The sequence below is a fragment of the Schistocerca americana genome, chromosome 2, assembly GCF_021461395.2.
Source record: "Schistocerca americana isolate TAMUIC-IGC-003095 chromosome 2, iqSchAmer2.1, whole genome shotgun sequence".
NCBI lineage: Eukaryota > Metazoa > Arthropoda > Insecta > Orthoptera > Acrididae > Schistocerca > Schistocerca americana.
The window spans coordinates 641,533,200-641,550,061 of NC_060120.1; the positions used below are offsets into that span (position 1 = coordinate 641,533,200).

The following is a 16,862-nucleotide window of genomic DNA, read 5'->3' on the forward strand; positions in this document are numbered from 1 at the left end:
AACGGAACGTGTATGTGGCAGATAGCATCTGTAAGAAATACGAAACTAAACCGCCTACCAATTGGAAGGACACAACATTCGATAGCGTACGTCTTTCGAATCAAACACCATCTCAAGATCTAAAAACGAATCGAAGTTTGGCACCATGGTGGTGTTTGGGAACGGTGCGTTCTCATTCATATTAAAGTGCTTACTTCTTGCAGTCATTTTAACGTATCGAGCCTATAATACCCCCAACTGTAGCACAACTGTCGCCTTTCGACAGTTTGCTTTCCGTCCGGCCGCCATACACGGAAGCGATCTGATAGGGCCTGGCTCCATCGCCAACAGCAGGAGCCTCTGGTCTCACAATTCGGCTACGAAGAACGTGGTTTGCTCTTCGAAAGAAACTTGAAAGCAACATCAGCGATGAGGTCATCGAAGGTGACAAATAATTGTTGCGAATCGAGATAATCGCTTAGTTCCACTAGTCGTTATACCTAATGCACAGGACATTTCTCATTTGCATTAGACAACGCTACACGACGATTCGGTGCTTATTTCTGCAGTAAGTAAGTGGGCCGACTACTTTCCTCCGATGGGATACCGACGTGGACAGATGCCATCATTAAATGATTCATGAGTGGGAGCTTGGTCAGCTGCACTGCAGCAGGGCATTACAGCGTTAACACCAGCCACAGTACGATGCGTTTTCGAATCGACAAACGACTTCTTTCCGTAAGGACTAGCGAGGGACGCAGTTTCCGATGCGTCAGACGAGGTGGCCGAGTGGATAGTCGCGCTTGCGACACCGTGCTGGTCGGACGTGTCAGTGCTCCGCTCCACCGCGTGTTCACAAGGCGTGTTTTCCACTCATATTACTGTTTGCTAGTGTTGTGTTATTCTGCAGTTTACATCGTTTTCCATTTGTATTTTTGTTGCGTTCTTATTGTAGCGGGTTTACCGCTCGCTATCTGCTGCAATGTCCAGGTTATTTCCGGGAAAGTGTACACTCCGTTTTGATTTCGACAAGTCCACCCGATCTGTGCAACCGAGTTCACTGGAGATACATGACTGGATCGTTGATGTTATTGGGATTACATCTGACCAAGTGCACACCGCCTATTATGATACCGAGCAGTATTGTTTCTTTGTTAAATTACTGAATGCTGTATTACTGGAGAAGATCATGACGAAGCACGGAGGAAGTGCTATTTTCCGACACCGGGACGACTCTGTAAGTACAGTGCTCATTTCCAATGCCGATGTAGACCACACGAACGTGCGTATTTTCAACTTACCCCCTGAAGTAGAAAATTGTTATCTAAAGGAGGTACTGTCCAAATTCGGTGACGTTAAACAGATTCGACTCGAACGGTGGTCAAGTCAACATAGGTTGCAATGTTACAGTGGCGTTCGATCTGTAGAAATGCATGTCAAGCAGAATATTCCATCCCATATACTTGTTTGTGACTATAAGGCTCACGTTACTTATATTGGCCAAACACCGACCTGTCATATCTGTAATGAGAGTGGTCACTTGCGTCAAGACTGCCCCAGGCGCATGTTTGTGTTAAAGAATTCCCTCCAGCAGCGTAAAAGGCTTACTTTGGCGGATGTAGTGGCAGCCAAGCCGATGACGGAGATTGGGCTCCCTAGTTCTGAAATGCCTTCGGAACAGCAACAAGAAATTCGTTCTGATGAGTTTCCGGTTCTGGTTCGGAGAGACAAAGGTGCGTTGCCCCCTGCAAAACTCGATGCCGCGACCAATAAGAGGCGCAGAATTTGTGACAGCAGTGGCTCTGATACCGACACCTCTAGTGCGCATGAGACCGCGAAAAAGGACGATCGGGAATCCGGCTCGGAAGCGAAAGCTCCGATCGGTGAGGCTATTGTGGACGCTTCTCCTCCCACAATTTCAAGTGCCGATACTTCCGTGGAAGTTAAGCAGTTGCCGCTGGCTAGTGCCTTACACCTTCCGCTACAGCCAACTCAGGCCGACCAACCTGTACGTGTGGCTCACATTCCTGCAGGAAGTACACACACAGAGGCCTGTGATGGTGGTATACAAACACCTCTGAGCGCAAACGGTACACATCACGTGGCAGCCGCTTCGGTTCAGGACTCACAACAAGGGGAATGTCAACAACTCCAGGAAATAATACAAACACAGCTGTCCGGGTCTGTCGGTGGCAACAAACAGCTGCGGGCAGAGAATGTTGCCAAACAGGCAGATAGTGCGGGTGATAGTTCAGCTGCTCGCTCGCCGGCTGTATCGCCGCGTGCCATCCCTTCGCGGGATGTGCCGGGAGAGCAGCTTGACATCACCCACGACCCTCCCACGCCGCCAGCTGCAGAGGTGCTCCACAGTGTCCGCCCCAGGATCCGAGTGCAACCTAATGTAAATGCTGTGCGTAAAAAGAGTAAGAACAAAGACGCACGAATACAACTCAGTGACGTCACAGACACGAATTTCCCGGCCACAAATATGGAATGGCATGAAGATGTTGCCCTTTAAAGATATTTGCTCCTTCCGCCTCTTCCACGTACTGTCATAATGTCGCAGGCCTATACGATCACGACATTAAATATTAATAAAATCCGGTCGGAGGTGAAACTGAGTGCCTTAAAACAATATCTCTATGAGTCGGGAACAGATATCGCTCTTTTGCAGGAGGTGGCCATGCCACACTTAACTCTTCCTGGTTTTGTTGCTATTACAAATTTTTCCCCCGACTCGAACGTGGGGACTGCCATCTTACTTAGAGAAGGCATTCCCGCCACTCAGGTTGACAAGTTAGATTCCGGTAGAGGTGTGGGTGTCACCGTTTTTGGCGTCACCATCATTAACTTGTACGCGCCTTCTGGCAGTACCTATAGGGCGGAACGAGCAAACTTTTTTAAGGAACAAATCATCTATTTGTTACGGAAAAATCCCGAACGTGTTATCATTGGAGGTGATTTTAATTGTGTTTTATCCCAGAAAGATCAGTCCCCGAATTTTAATTATTCGCCTGAATTAAAGCGTCTCGTGACCGACCTCAAACTGAAAGACGCGTGGGAAATTAGGTACCCGACCTTGGTACGATTCACACACATCGTCGCGAATTCCTGCAGCAGAATTGACAGGATTTATGTTTCCGACGTTTTAGAGAATGTCTTGTTACAAATTGAAACAATACCCTCCAGCTTCTCTGATCACAGTGGTGTCGTTGCGTGCCTGAATTTGCTGCCACAACCAACGCGTTGGTATAAAAATCAATGGAACTTGAACGTCTCCTTATTAACGGATGCTGACCTAGAGGCGGCGGTGCGACGCGCTTGGGAGCAGTGCTTGCGCACTACCGCAAACTTTCGTAGCACCATAGCGTGGTGGACTCAGCATGCAAAACCCAAACTGCGAAAAGTTGTTATATTCTTCGGTATTGAAAGAGCAGCCGCGATAAAGAAGACGATGGAGTTCTACTACACTATCTTACGCGACCTCTGTGATAGAGCCGACGCCGCGCACACCAGAATAGACGACATTCGAAAAATAAAGGCGAAATTAATCAATCTTAAGAGGATGCAACTGGAAGGTCTTAAGATCAAATCTAAAGTGAAGTCGGTCAGGGACGATGAAACAGCCGCTCTATACCACCTTGTCAAACATGCTAAGAACAGAAGGAGGACTTTTATTGAGGCCCTGAAACTCGGTGATGGCACGACTGTCGACACCCAGCGAGAGATTATCAAGGCACTACACGACTATTTTGTTGACACCTACACGTCAGCGGCTACTCATGACGGCTGCTCTGACGAACTGTTTAGTGCCATTTCCTCTACTATAACTAGAGAAGACAATGACACAATTTCATTAGAATTTAGTAATAAAGATGTTTTGGAGATTGTCTGCCACTCGCCGATCAGGAAGTCCCCTGGTCCTGACGGATTACCCATTGAATTCTACAGGAGGTATTGGCACATCATCGAGGACAAAATCACCCAATTAGTGAACGAAGTTTTTCAAGGGAAGCCTATACCACTTGCCTTTAAGGAATGCACAATTGTGCTTATCCCTAAAGGCAGAGGTACCAAAAATATCGCCAACTTCCGCCCCATTTCATTGTTAAACTCCGATTATAAAATAGTCGCCCGTGCAATCAACACGCGAATGATGCCCCTCACTGCTAAATTCATTGGACGTCAGCAGACATGTGCCTTCGGGAGAACTGTATTGCACACGGCAGCTTTTTACCGGGAAATCATTGCGTTAACGAACGCCAGTAACGTGAAGTGTGGGCTGATCTTTCTGGACTTTTTTAAAGCCTTTGACCTCGTCGCTCACGAGTACCTCCTTGAAACCATGAAAAGATTCGGTTTCTTGCAGAACGCGATTGACATGATCACAAACATGGCACTGGGGATCAACGCAAGGCTTTCTGTCAACTCGCAACTAACCCAACCGATTCAAATCAACAGAGGGATTCCACAAGGCAGCCCTTTGTCCATGTTACTTTTTGTTCTTTCACTCGAACCTCTGTTACTCCAACTGCAGGCGAAACTCACAGGACTAACACTTTCAGGAGAAAAAACTGTCGTAGGCGCTTATGCCGACGATGTGGGTGTGGTTGTCCGCAATGAGAATGATGTCACCACTTTAGCGGCTCACCTCCAGCAATACTGTTTGGCGTCGGGGGCTAAATTGAATGACAAGAAAAGTAAATTTATTAACCTCTGTGGCCTCCAGCATTTGCGAGTTGGCTACGCTCAGGAAGTCAGCGTCCACAAGGCTCTCGGCATCATATTGACGGCGTCCTCTTTAAAGATGGCGGCGGCAAACTGGAGGGAAATAGTGCGTAAACTTAACGGTGCTCTCATTGACAATTCCCACAGAAGCCTCAATCAATTTGATCGGATTCATCTGGTCAACTCCTGTATTTTATCCAAAGCCTTCTACACGGCGCAGCTCCTGCCACTGCCTGCAGTCATTGCTAAGCAAATTATGTCGAAGGTGACCAATTTTATTTGGAGAGGGGAAATTTTTCGCGTGTCTGCCAAAACTGCGACACTCCACCCCCAGAATGGAGGGATGGGATTAGTAGATATCAAGGTGAAAGCGATGGCTCTCTATGTTACAAGGACGACCGCTATAATTAACAATGATCCTTCCGGCATTACAGCGCAATTATTCACTGCCGTCAGGCCGCAAAGTCTTGACCCACCGCTGAATATTCAGCCCATCAGTTATCGGCTAAAACATATCAGAGATTATTACCTTTCACGGAGCTACATCGGTAAAGAGGTCATGAACTCTCAACGTTTAACTGCACAAGCCATAATAGCGGACTGGAGACAACACGAAGGAACGAATCCTTTGGCAACGAAGCTCGGTGGCATGAACTGGGATATTGTATGGCGCAATGTCAGTTCCCGTGTCCTCAGTTCCGATGCTCGCACTGCCTGGTACAAAGCCATCAATGATGTGGTTAGCACGAACGAGAGGTTACATAAAATCGGGCTCAGTGACACCCCTCTCTGTCGTCGCTGCCAACTGACGGATACAGTTATCCACCGTTACACCTGCGGGGACCGTCTCCAGAACTGGGTTTGGCTTCGACAAAAAATAGCTCTTATTACCAGGACTACAACCGCCAATGTTTCGTCAGCACTACTGTCTCGTCCTGATGTGCATTTTTATCCGCAGACGAAAAACAATGCAGTTTTGTGGTTGCTGGGTACCTATTCCAGCTACGTCTTTAATAATTTTGGCGGTGACAATTATTTGGAATTCAAGATGTTTATGGATATCGAATACGCCAAAACATGTACGTACCCGAATCATGGGAAACTCTTCGGCAATATGCTTAAAATAGCGTTTCATCGCATGGGTATCGGATAGGTCAACTGAGTGTCAAGGGGTGAGGCCGGGCCGCGGGACACCAGTGGTGCCGCGAAGAGGCCCCACTGCTTCTGTGTCGCGTCCGGACTCCCCCTCACACTGCGGCTTTCACTGACTCGCTGGACACTGGCTACAGGAACTTTCATTGAGTGAGATACGAAGCTGTGTTTATGTTACGTTTATTCTTCGAGCAGCACTTCTACTATGCCCAAGGGCGAAGTCTTTTCGTTGTCTTTTTCACCATTCCAATTTATTTTCATAGAAGGTTACGGGTTTCGTTTAAATAAAAAAAAAACAAAAAAAAAAAAAAAAAAAAAAAGGGGCGCCATTGGTTGGCGCACGGTCCTTATAAGGCAGTAGCCGTGAGCAATGCCGGGGTTGTGAGTTCGTGCCTCACGTGGGGCATACTTTTACCAATTGTTCCTTTTTTTATGTGCTCTCGTTGTGTCTTTACATTTGCTTTTTTTTTACTGCTGTGTGGAAATGACCGAGGTGGTCAATCGGCGTTTTCAGTTTCAAGTTGGTTGATGTGGTGCATTCCAGGTACGGCTTTCCATGACGCACGGGTCGAATTACTTTAAATTTGAAGTTAAGGTTCTTGTTTTTACTAGTTTTTCTAGGGATGTTTTTTCTTTTTTCTCTTTTCCCTTTTTTTCCCCCGTATGTGTGCTGTTCGCTGCATACCAATACATTCCGTTGCATTACTTTGGAGGGATTTATTCATTTTTCATTTCGCATGTATGTTTCCACGTATTGGACCATCCGGAGGAACTACTTGCTCTTACGCAGGAATATCTGGATCAACGGGGGAACACCCACGTTCATTGTCATCGGGGGAGCTACATCAACTAATTGTACAGCCACAGAAGCTCGCCAACGACGGCAATTATGGAGAGCGCAAGGCCGGGCTATAAGGGGAGTTGGGAGGCCCGTAAAAATAGAAAAAAAAAAAAAAAAAAGTGGTTAAGGCGTTGGACTGCTAATCCAATGTGCTCTGCAGGCGTGGGTTCAAATCCCATCCTCGTCGAAGAATTTTACGTTAAGCACCCATTTCGGATCACACCTTCTACATGCGAAACGCCACTCAGTAGTAGCAACGGAACGTGTATGTGGCAGATAGCATCTGTAAGAAATACGAAACTAAACCGCCTACCAATTGGAAGGACACAACATTCGATAGCGTACGTCTTTCGAATCAAACACCATCTCAAGATCTAAAAACGAATCGAAGTTTGGCACCATGGTGGTGTTTGGGAACGGTGCGTTCTCATTCATATTTAAGTGCTTACTTCTTGCAGTCATTTTAACGTATCGAGCCTATAATACCCCCAACTGTAGCACAACTGTCGCCTTTCGACAGTTTGCTTTCCGTCCGGCCGCCATACACGGAAGCGATCTGATAGGGCCTGGCTCCATCGCCAACAGCAGGAGCCTCTGGTCTCACAATTCGGCTACGAAGAACGTGGTTTGCTCTTCGAAAGAAACTTGAAAGCAACATCAGCGATGAGGTCATCGAAGGTGACAAATAATTGTTGCGAATCGAGATAATCGCGTAGTTCCACTAGTCGTTATACCTAATGCACAGGACATTTCTCATTTGCATTAGACAACGCTACACGACGATTCGGTGCTTATTTCTGCAGTAAGTAAGTGGGCCGACTACTTTCCTCCGATGGGATACCGACGTGGACAGATGCCATCATTAAATGATTCATGAGTGGGAGCTTGGTCAGCTGCACTGCAGCAGGGCATTACAGCGTTAACACCAGCCACAGTACGATGCGTTTTCGAATCGACAAACGACTTCTTTCCGTAAGGACTAGCGAGGGACGCAGTTTCCGATGCGTCAGACGAGGTGGCCGAGTGGTTAAGGCGTTGGACTGCTAATCCAATGTGCTCTGCACGCGTGGGTTCGAATCCCATCCTCGTCGAAGAATTTTACGTTAAGCAACCATTTCGTATCACACCTTCTACATGCGAAACGCCACTCAGTAGTAGCAACGGAACGTGTACGTGGCAGATAGCATCTGTAAGAAATACGAAACTAAACCGCCTACCAATTGGAAGGACACAACATTCGATAGCGTACGTCTTTCGAATCAAACACCATCTCAAGATCTAAAAACTAATCGAAGTTTGGCACCATGGTGGTGTTTGGGAACGGTGCGTTCTCATTCATATTTAAGTGCTTACTTCTTGCAGTCATTTTAACGTATCGAGCCTATAATACCCCCAACTGTAGCACAACTGTCGCCTTTCGACAGTTTGCTTTCCGTCCGGCCGCCATACACGGAAGCGATCTGATAGGGCCTGGCTCCATCGCCAACAGCAGGAGCCTCTGGTCTCAAAATTCGGCTACGAAGAACGTGGTTTGCTCTTCGAAAGAAACTTGAAAGCAACATCAGCGATGAGGTCATCGAAGGTGACAAATAATTGTTGCGAATCGAGATAATCGCGTAGTTCCACTAGTCGTTATACCTAATGCACAGGACATTTCTCATTTGCATTAGACAACGCTACACGACGATTCGGTGCTTATTTCTGCAGTAAGTAAGTGGGCCGACTACTTTCCTCCGATGGGATACCGACGTGGACAGATGCCATCATTAAATGATTCATGAGTGGGAGCTTGGTCAGCTGCACTGCAGCAGGGCATTACAGCGTTAACACCAGCCACAGTACGATGCGTTTTCGAATCGACAAACGACTTCTTTCCGCAAGGACTAGCGAGGGACGCAGTTTCCGATGCGTCAGACGAGGTGGCCGAGTGGTTAAGGCGTTGGACTGCTAATCCAATGTGCTCTGCACGCGTGGGTTCGAATCCCATCCTCGTCGAAGAATTTTACGTTAAGCACCCATTTCGGATCACACCTTCTACATGCGAAACGCCACTCAGTAGTAGCAACGGAACGTGTATGTGGCACATAGCATCTGTAAGAAATACGAAACTAAACCGCCTACCAATTGGAAGGACACAACATTCGATAGCGTACGTCTTTCGAATCAAACACCATCTCAAGATCTAAAAACGAATCGAAGTTTGGCACCATGGTGGTGTTTGGGAACGGTGCGTTCTCATTCATATTTACGTGCTTACTTCTTGCAGTCATTTTAACGTATCGAGCCTATAATACCCCCAACTGTAGCACAACTGTCGCCTTTCGACAGTTTGCTTTCCGTCCGGCCGCCATACACGGAAGCGATCTGATAGGGCCTGGCTCCATCGCCAACAGCAGGAGCCTCTGGTCTCACAATTCGGCTACGAAGAACGTGGTTTGCTCTTCGAAAGAAACTTGAAAGCAACATCAGCGATGAGGTCATCGAAGGTGACAAATAATTGTTGCGAACGAGATAATCGCGTAGTTCCACTAGTCGTTATACCTAATGCACAGGACATTTCTCATTTGCATTAGACAACGCTACACGACGATTCGGTGCTTATTTCTGCAGTAAGTAAGTGGGCCGACTACTTTCCTCCGATGGGATACCGACGTGGACAGATGCCATCATTAAATGATTCATGAGTGGGAGCTTGGTCAGCTGCACTGCAGCAGGGCATTACAGCGTTAACACCAGCCACAGTACGATGCGTTTTCGAATCGACAAACGACTTCTTTCCGTAAGGACTACCGAGGGACGCAGTTTCCGATGCGTCAGACGAGGTGGCCAAGTGGTTAAGGCGTTGGACTGCTAATCCAATGTGCTCTGCACGCGTGGGTTCGAATCCCATCCTCGTCGAAGAATTTTACGTTAAGCACCCATTTCGGATCACACCTTCTACATGCGAAACGCCACTCAGTAGTAGCAACGGAACGTGTACGTGGCAGATAGCATCTGTAAGAAATACGAAACTAAACCGCCTACCAATTGGAAGGACACAACATTCGATAGCGTACGTCTTTCGAATCAAACACCATCTCAAGATCTAAAAACGAATCGAAGTTTAGCACCATGGTGGTGTTTGGGAACGGTGCGTTCTCATTCATATTTAAGTGCTTACTTCTTGCAGTCATTTTAACGTATCGAGCCTATAATACCCCCAACTGTAGCACAACTGTCGCCTTTCGACAGTTTGCTTTCCGTCCGGCCGCCATACACGGAAGCGATCTGATAGGGCCTGGCTCCATCGCCAACAGCAGGAGCCTCTGGTCTCAAAATTCGGCTACGAAGAACGTGGTTTGCTCTTCGAAAGAAACTTGAAAGCAACATCAGCGATGAGGTCATCGAAGGTGACAAATAATTGTTGCGAATCGAGATAATCGCGTAGTTCCACTAGTCGTTATACCTAATGCACAGGACATTTCTCATTTGCATTAGACAACGCTACACGACGATTCGGTGCTTATTTCTGCAGTAAGTAAGTGGGCCGACTACTTTCCTCCGATGGGATACCGACGTGGACAGATGCCATCATTAAATGATTCATGAGTGGGAGCTTGGTCAGCTGCACTGCAGCAGGGCATTACAGCGTTAACACCAGCCACAGTACGAAGCGTTTTCGAATCGACAAACGACTTCTTTCCGTAAGGACTAGCGAGGGACGTAGTTTCCGATGAGTCAGACGAGGTGGCCGAGTGGTTAAGGCGTTGGACTGCTGATCCAATGTGCTCTGCACGCGTGGGTTCGAATCCCATCGTCGTCGAAGAATTTTACGTTAAGCACCCATTTCGGATCACACCTTCTACATGCGAAACGCCACTCAGTAGTAGCAACCGAACGTGTATGTGGCAGATAGCATCTGTAAGAAATACGAAACTAAACCGCCTACCAATTGGAAGGACACAACATTCGATAGCGTACGTCTTTCGAATCAAACACCATCTCAAGATCTAAAAACGAATCGAAGTTTGGCACCATGGTGGTGTTTGGGAACGGTGCGTTCTCATTCATATTTAAGTGCTTACTTCTTGCAGTCATTTTAACGTATCGAGCCTATAATACCCCCAACTGTAGCACAACTGTCGCCTTTCGACAGTTTGCTTTCCGTCCGGCCGCCATACACGGAAGCGATCTGATAGGGCCTGGCTCCATCGCCAACAGCAGGAGCCTCTGGTCTCAAAATTCGGCTACGAAGAACGTGGTTTGCTCTTCGAAAGAAACTTGAAAGCAACATCAGCGATGAGGTCATCGAAGGTGACAAATAATTGTTGCGAATCGAGATAATCGCGTAGTTCCACTAGTCGTTATACCTAATGCACAGGACATTTCTCATTTGCATTAGACAACGCTACACGACGATTCGGTGCTTATTTCTGCAGTAAGTAAGTGGGCCGACTACTTTCCTCCGATGGGATACCGACGTGGACAGATGCCATCATTAAATGATTCATGAGTGGGAGCTTGGTCAGCTGCACTGCAGCAGGGCATTACAGCGTTAACACCAGCCACAGTACGATGCGTTTTCGAATCGACAAACGACTTCTTTCCGTAAGGACTAGCGAGGGACGCAGTTTCCGATGCGTCAGACGAGGTGGCCGAGTGGTTAAGGCGTTGGACTGCTAATCCAATGTGCTCTGCACGCGTGGGTTCGAATCCCATCGTCGTCGAAGAATTTTACGTTAAGCACCCATTTCGGATCACACCTTCTACATGCGAAACGCCACTCAGTAGTAGCAACCAAACGTGTATGTGGCAGATAGCATCTGTAAGAAATACGAAACTAAACCGCCTACCAATTGGAAGGACACAACATTCGATAGCGTACGTCTTTCGAATCAAACACCATCTCAAGATCTAAAAACGAATCGAAGTTTGGCACCATGGTGGTGTTTGGGAACGGTGCGTTCTCATTCATATTTAAGTGCTTACTTCTTGCAGTCATTTTAACGTATCGAGCCTATAATACCCCCAACTGTAGCACAACTGTCGCCTTTCGACAGTTTGCTTTCCGTCCGGCCGCCATACACGGAAGCGATCTGATAGGGCCTGGCTCCATCGCCAACAGCAGGAGCCTCTGGTCTCAAAATTCGGCTACGAAGAACGTGGTTTGCTCTTCGAAAGAAACTTGAAAGCAACATCAGCGATGAGGTCATCGAAGGTGACAAATAATTGTTGCGAATCGAGATAATCGCGTAGTTCCACTAGTCGTTATACCTAATGCACAGGACATTTCTCATTTGCATTAGACAACGCTACACGACGATTCGGTGCTTATTTCTGCAGTAAGTAAGTGGGCCGACTACTTTCCTCCGATGGGATACCGACGTGGACAGATGCCATCATTAAATGATTCATGAGTGGGAGCTTGGTCAGCTGCACTGCAGCAGGGCATTACAGCGTTAACACCAGCCACAGTACGATGCGTTTTCGAATCGACAAACGACTTCTTTCCGTAAGGACTAGCGAGGGACGCAGTTTCCGATGAGTCAGACGAGGTGGCCGAGTGGTTAAGGCGTTGGACTGCTAATCCAATGTGCTCTGCACGCGTGGGTTCGAATCCCATCCTCGTCGAAGAATTTTACGTTAAGCACCCATTTCGGATCACACCTTCTACATGCGAAACGCCACTCAGTAGTAGCAACGGAACGTGTATGTGGCAGATAGCATCTGTAAGAAATACGAAACTAAAACGCCTACCAATTGGAGGGACACAACATTCGATAGCGTACGTCTTTCGAATCAAACACCATCTCAAGATCTAAAAACGAATCGAAGTTTGGCACCATGGTGGTGTTTGGGAACTTTGCGTTCTCATTCATATTTAAGTGCTTACTTCTTGCAGTCATTTTAACGTATCGAGCCTATAATACCCCCAACTGTAGCACAACTGTCGCCTTTCGACTGTTTGCTTTCCGTCCGGCCGCCATACACGGAAGCGATCTGATAGGGCCTGGCTCCATCGCCAACAGCAGGAGCCTCTGGTCTCACAATTCGGCTACGAAGAACGTGGTTTGCTCTTCGAAAGAAACTTGAAAGCAACATCAGCGATGAGGTCATCGAAGGTGACAAATAATTGTTGCGAGTCGAGATAATCGCGTAGTTCCACTAGTCGTTATACCTAATGCACAGGACATCTCTCATTTGCATTAGACAACGCTACACGACGATTCGGTGCTTATTTCTGCAGTAAGTAAGTGGGCCGACTACTTTCCTCCGATGGGATACCGACGTGGACAGATGCCATCATTAAATGATTCATGAGTGGGAGCTTGGTCAGCTGCATTGCAGCAGGGCATTACAGCGTTAACACCAGCCACAGTACGATGCGTTTTCGAATCGACAAACGACTTCTTTCCGTAAGGACTAGCGAGGGACGCAGTTTCCGATGCGTCAGACGAGGTGGCCGAGTGGGCAGTCGGCTTTTGGCGGCCGTGGTGTGCGGACCTACGGCGTGTGCTGTGCGCTGCGGTCTGCTGCGCTCCGCTCGGTAAGTCAAGCGCCTGTTGCAGTAGTTACTGCGTTATTTGAGACTCTTGATGGATTCATATTAGAAGGAGAGATGGATCAGCCTAATAGGAGAGACACATTGAAATTTGTTTTTGACCAGAAAGGGCAGAGACCGAATTCGTTCGAAATTGAGACATGGTTAGAAGAAGTTGTGAAAATTTCTTTTGAGGATATTATAGGTATTCACCTTTCAATTGTGAGTAGTATTGTGTATGTCAAGCTTAAAAACACGGAATTGTGTGACAAAATTGTTGAATCTAGTGGCGGAACATTTAAGTTCAAACATCACGATGGCAATGTTAGTGCAGTTCGTGTTACGCATGCTGGCTTTGGATTAAGAACTGTCCGTATCTTTGAGCTACCATTTGAAATCACCGCTGAGCAGATCAACTCCGTGATAGCTCCTTATGGGAGAATAATTAGCAATTTTGCAGAAAAGTGGTCTCCTGCTCACAAGTTCACCGTCTTGAATGGTATCAGGCAACTGCGAGTGGATTTACACAAGCACATACCCTCGTATATAAATGTTTGTGGCTATCGGGCTATAGTCATATATGATGGGCAGCCAAGAACCTGCGCGTCTTGCGGCAGCACAGGCCATGTCCGCTCGCAGTGTATACAACGCCGAGTGGCCCAGCTACCTGCGGGCGAAGCAGTGAGACCCCCGGGCATGTCAACGTTGCCTTTAACTTAAGCAGCGGCAGCCGCTGGACAACTCCATACGCGTGACGCTCCTGACGCTACTCGGGACGCTATCGAGGAAGATGCAGCTCGCGACAATGAAGTGATAATGGAAGTTAGCGACTCGACGGTGACAACACAGCCAGAGTGTCAAGAAAAAGAACCAAATATCTCTGTTCAAATAGAACAAACTCCTGAACCGGTTATAGTCCTTCAGAATGAGCAGTCTCCAGAAAACCATAAGGAAACCAACCCATCACTTGCCAGAGAACAGGACCGAGCGCAAGAAACCCAAGATGTAATGGAAAACGATGAAACCTCCCCAAGAGTCAGTCCTCCAAGGAAACACAAAAAGAGGAGACTAGCTCATAAGGGAGCTGAACAACTGGCACCCCCTTTGCGAGAAAAAGCAAAGCAGATTAGCAACAAACTGCATGAAGAACAACATCGTAATCCGGTTCTGAGTATGCAGGCACCTGACCCCTTGCAAGCTAAATCAAATACACCATGCCCCATGTCAACGGACCAGTCGTCAAACGAGAGGTTGAAGCTGATAGTAAATTTCGATGCAGACAAGGTTTTCCCTGATACTAGAAATGCAGAAAAAGAGACATCGAAAGCTAATCAACACAAAACCTGGGCTGATGAATCGGATGAAATGCATCAAGATGAAGAATTGAACGAAACTGGAGGAACGGAACAGACTTCTGTCCCAAGAGATCAACTGAACACGATGAATACATCATTGCCGGAACATACATGTGAAAAAGGATTTTCCTCCGACAGCACTTCGTATGACGAATAATGACTTCGGTAATGAATAGGACAATATGAACGCAGCGCAAGCCTACAAAATCGCTACGTTGAACATTAATAAGATACGCTCCTCCCTGCATTTACAACATCTCCAAGACTTTCTATACGCAGCTGACGTTGATATACTACTGTTCCAGGAAGTAACAGATATTAAATTAGAAAAGATACGTGGATACAACGCCACAATAAACCCCGGTATCGGTGCAGAGCTGGGAACCGCAATTCTCACGAAAGAAGGCATCCGTGTCACACAAATAGCAAAACTTGAAAACAGCAGAGGGGTTGCAGTGACTGTTAACAATGCCCGCATCATCAACGTTTATGCACCGTCAGGCAACAATCACAGGCGTGCTAGAGCGGATTTTTTTAGAAGGGAAATCGTTCATCTCTTCGGTACACGTCAAGATTATATAATCCTAGCCGGCGATTTTAATTCTGTACTTAGCCCGAAAGACCAGACACCGAATTTCAACAAGTCCGTAGAACTGGAAAGAATAGTCCACCAAATGCAGTTAACCGATACCTGGGAACATACCCATGGCGCACAGGCCGGTTTCACATATTTTAACAGTCACTCAGCAAGCAGGCTAGACAGAATTTACGTGTCGTCCAACCTTAAGAACCATGTACTCCAGTCTGAGGTCTGGCCCACTATGTTTTCTGACCATGCCGCGTACATCACCACAGTAAATTTGGAAAAACAAGAGACTTACCGAGCGAGGGGCATATGGAAACTCAACATTACACATCTCCAAGATGAGGAATGTCGCGTAGCATTTACTAATGTGTGGCAAGAATGCGAGAAACGATTCCCGCGATACAGTTCTGCCATAGCTTGGTGGTTACAATGTGCGAAGCCTAAAATAAGAAGACTGCTGATGGATTACTCGCGACAGAAAAGTTTCTGGATTAAAAAGACGACTGAATTTTATTTTAGCTGCCTTAGGGACCTGTACACCTTGGACACACGACTAATGGAGAACTTTAGCCGGATTCAGAAAGTCAAAGCAAAACTTTTGGCGCTGAAGCGGCGACAGTCAGAAGGTTTTAAAGTCAGAGCGAGACTACACAACGTTGTAGAAGGGGAAGAAACGGCTATGTACCATGTAATGCGCGAGAATAAGAGAGGAAACAGAAAAATACTGACAGAAGTTATGTTACCTGATGGGACCAGGCACACAAAACAGCATGAAATTCAAAACGCTGTTCATAAATATATCTCAGATATGATGTCCACCAAACCTACCGTCGACGAGGCGCGGCGTGATCTTGTTAGAAACGTATCAGGACGAATTAGTACAGAGCAAATAGAAAATCTCATGGCCGAAATAGAAGAGGACGAATTGAAAGACGCAATAGCACAGAGTCCTAAAAATAAGTCTCCAGGACCTGACGGTATCCCCGTGGAATTCTACCAAGTGTTCTGGCCACAAATGAAAAGCAAGTTGCTATGTATGTACAACGAAATCATGAGTGGCACTGTTGCCGCTCCCAAAGAATTTCCTGAAGGGATCATTGTTCCAATTCCTAAGAACTCACTTAGCAAAGCGATTGAAAACCTTCGCCCAGTAACTTTACTCAACAGTGATTACAAAATTATGGCCCGCGTATTAGCAAGAAGAATAAAAATGGTTATTAACTCTGTAACTGGCACGTACCAAACATGTGTAGGCAAAGACAGAAACATCTATCAGAATATATGCGAATATAGGGATATAATATCAACCGCAAATGTATGCCGCATAAAATGTGCTTTAGTGTCATTAGACTTCGAGAAGGCGTTTGACAGGGTCGATCATAAGTATCTTCTTGGTATCATGGAAGTAATGGGATTCCCACCACGATTCGTGAGGATTATTCAACAAATTCTGAAAAACAGTGTAGCACGAATAATGATAAACGGACAACTAAGTAGAGAGATTGAATTGACTGGATCCGTACGTCAAGGTTGCCCAATGTCAATGGCCCTTTTCGCAATAGCAATAGAACCTCTCCTCGCGACACTCACGCATCACCTGCAAGGATTGTGTATAAACGGCAAGAAAATAGTGTGCAACGCCTACGCAGATGATGTGGGCGTCCTGGTTATAAATGAAGATGAAGTGGCGAAAGCTCTTCA

General features: G+C 46.7%; 6 non-coding genes across 6 annotated transcripts; all 6 read left to right on the plus strand.

Annotated features, from left to right (window-relative positions):
- The first annotated feature begins 7,709 nt into the window (after positions 1–7,709).
- On the plus strand, positions 7,710–7,791 carry Trnas-gcu. The gene has a single exon. It is a non-coding gene; the product is annotated as a tRNA-Ser (tRNA).
- An 822-nt stretch (positions 7,792–8,613) lies between these two features.
- On the plus strand, positions 8,614–8,695 carry Trnas-gcu. The gene has a single exon. It is a non-coding gene; the product is annotated as a tRNA-Ser (tRNA).
- An 821-nt stretch (positions 8,696–9,516) lies between these two features.
- Trnas-gcu lies at positions 9,517–9,598 on the plus strand. The gene has a single exon. It is a non-coding gene; the product is annotated as a tRNA-Ser (tRNA).
- Positions 9,599–10,420: 822 nt separating this feature from the next.
- On the plus strand, positions 10,421–10,502 carry Trnas-gcu. The gene has a single exon. It is a non-coding gene; the product is annotated as a tRNA-Ser (tRNA).
- An 822-nt stretch (positions 10,503–11,324) lies between these two features.
- On the plus strand, positions 11,325–11,406 carry Trnas-gcu. The gene has a single exon. It is a non-coding gene; the product is annotated as a tRNA-Ser (tRNA).
- Positions 11,407–12,228: 822 nt separating this feature from the next.
- Trnas-gcu lies at positions 12,229–12,310 on the plus strand. Its single transcript has one exon. It is a non-coding gene; the product is annotated as a tRNA-Ser (tRNA).
- The last annotated feature ends 4,552 nt before the right edge of the window (positions 12,311–16,862 follow it).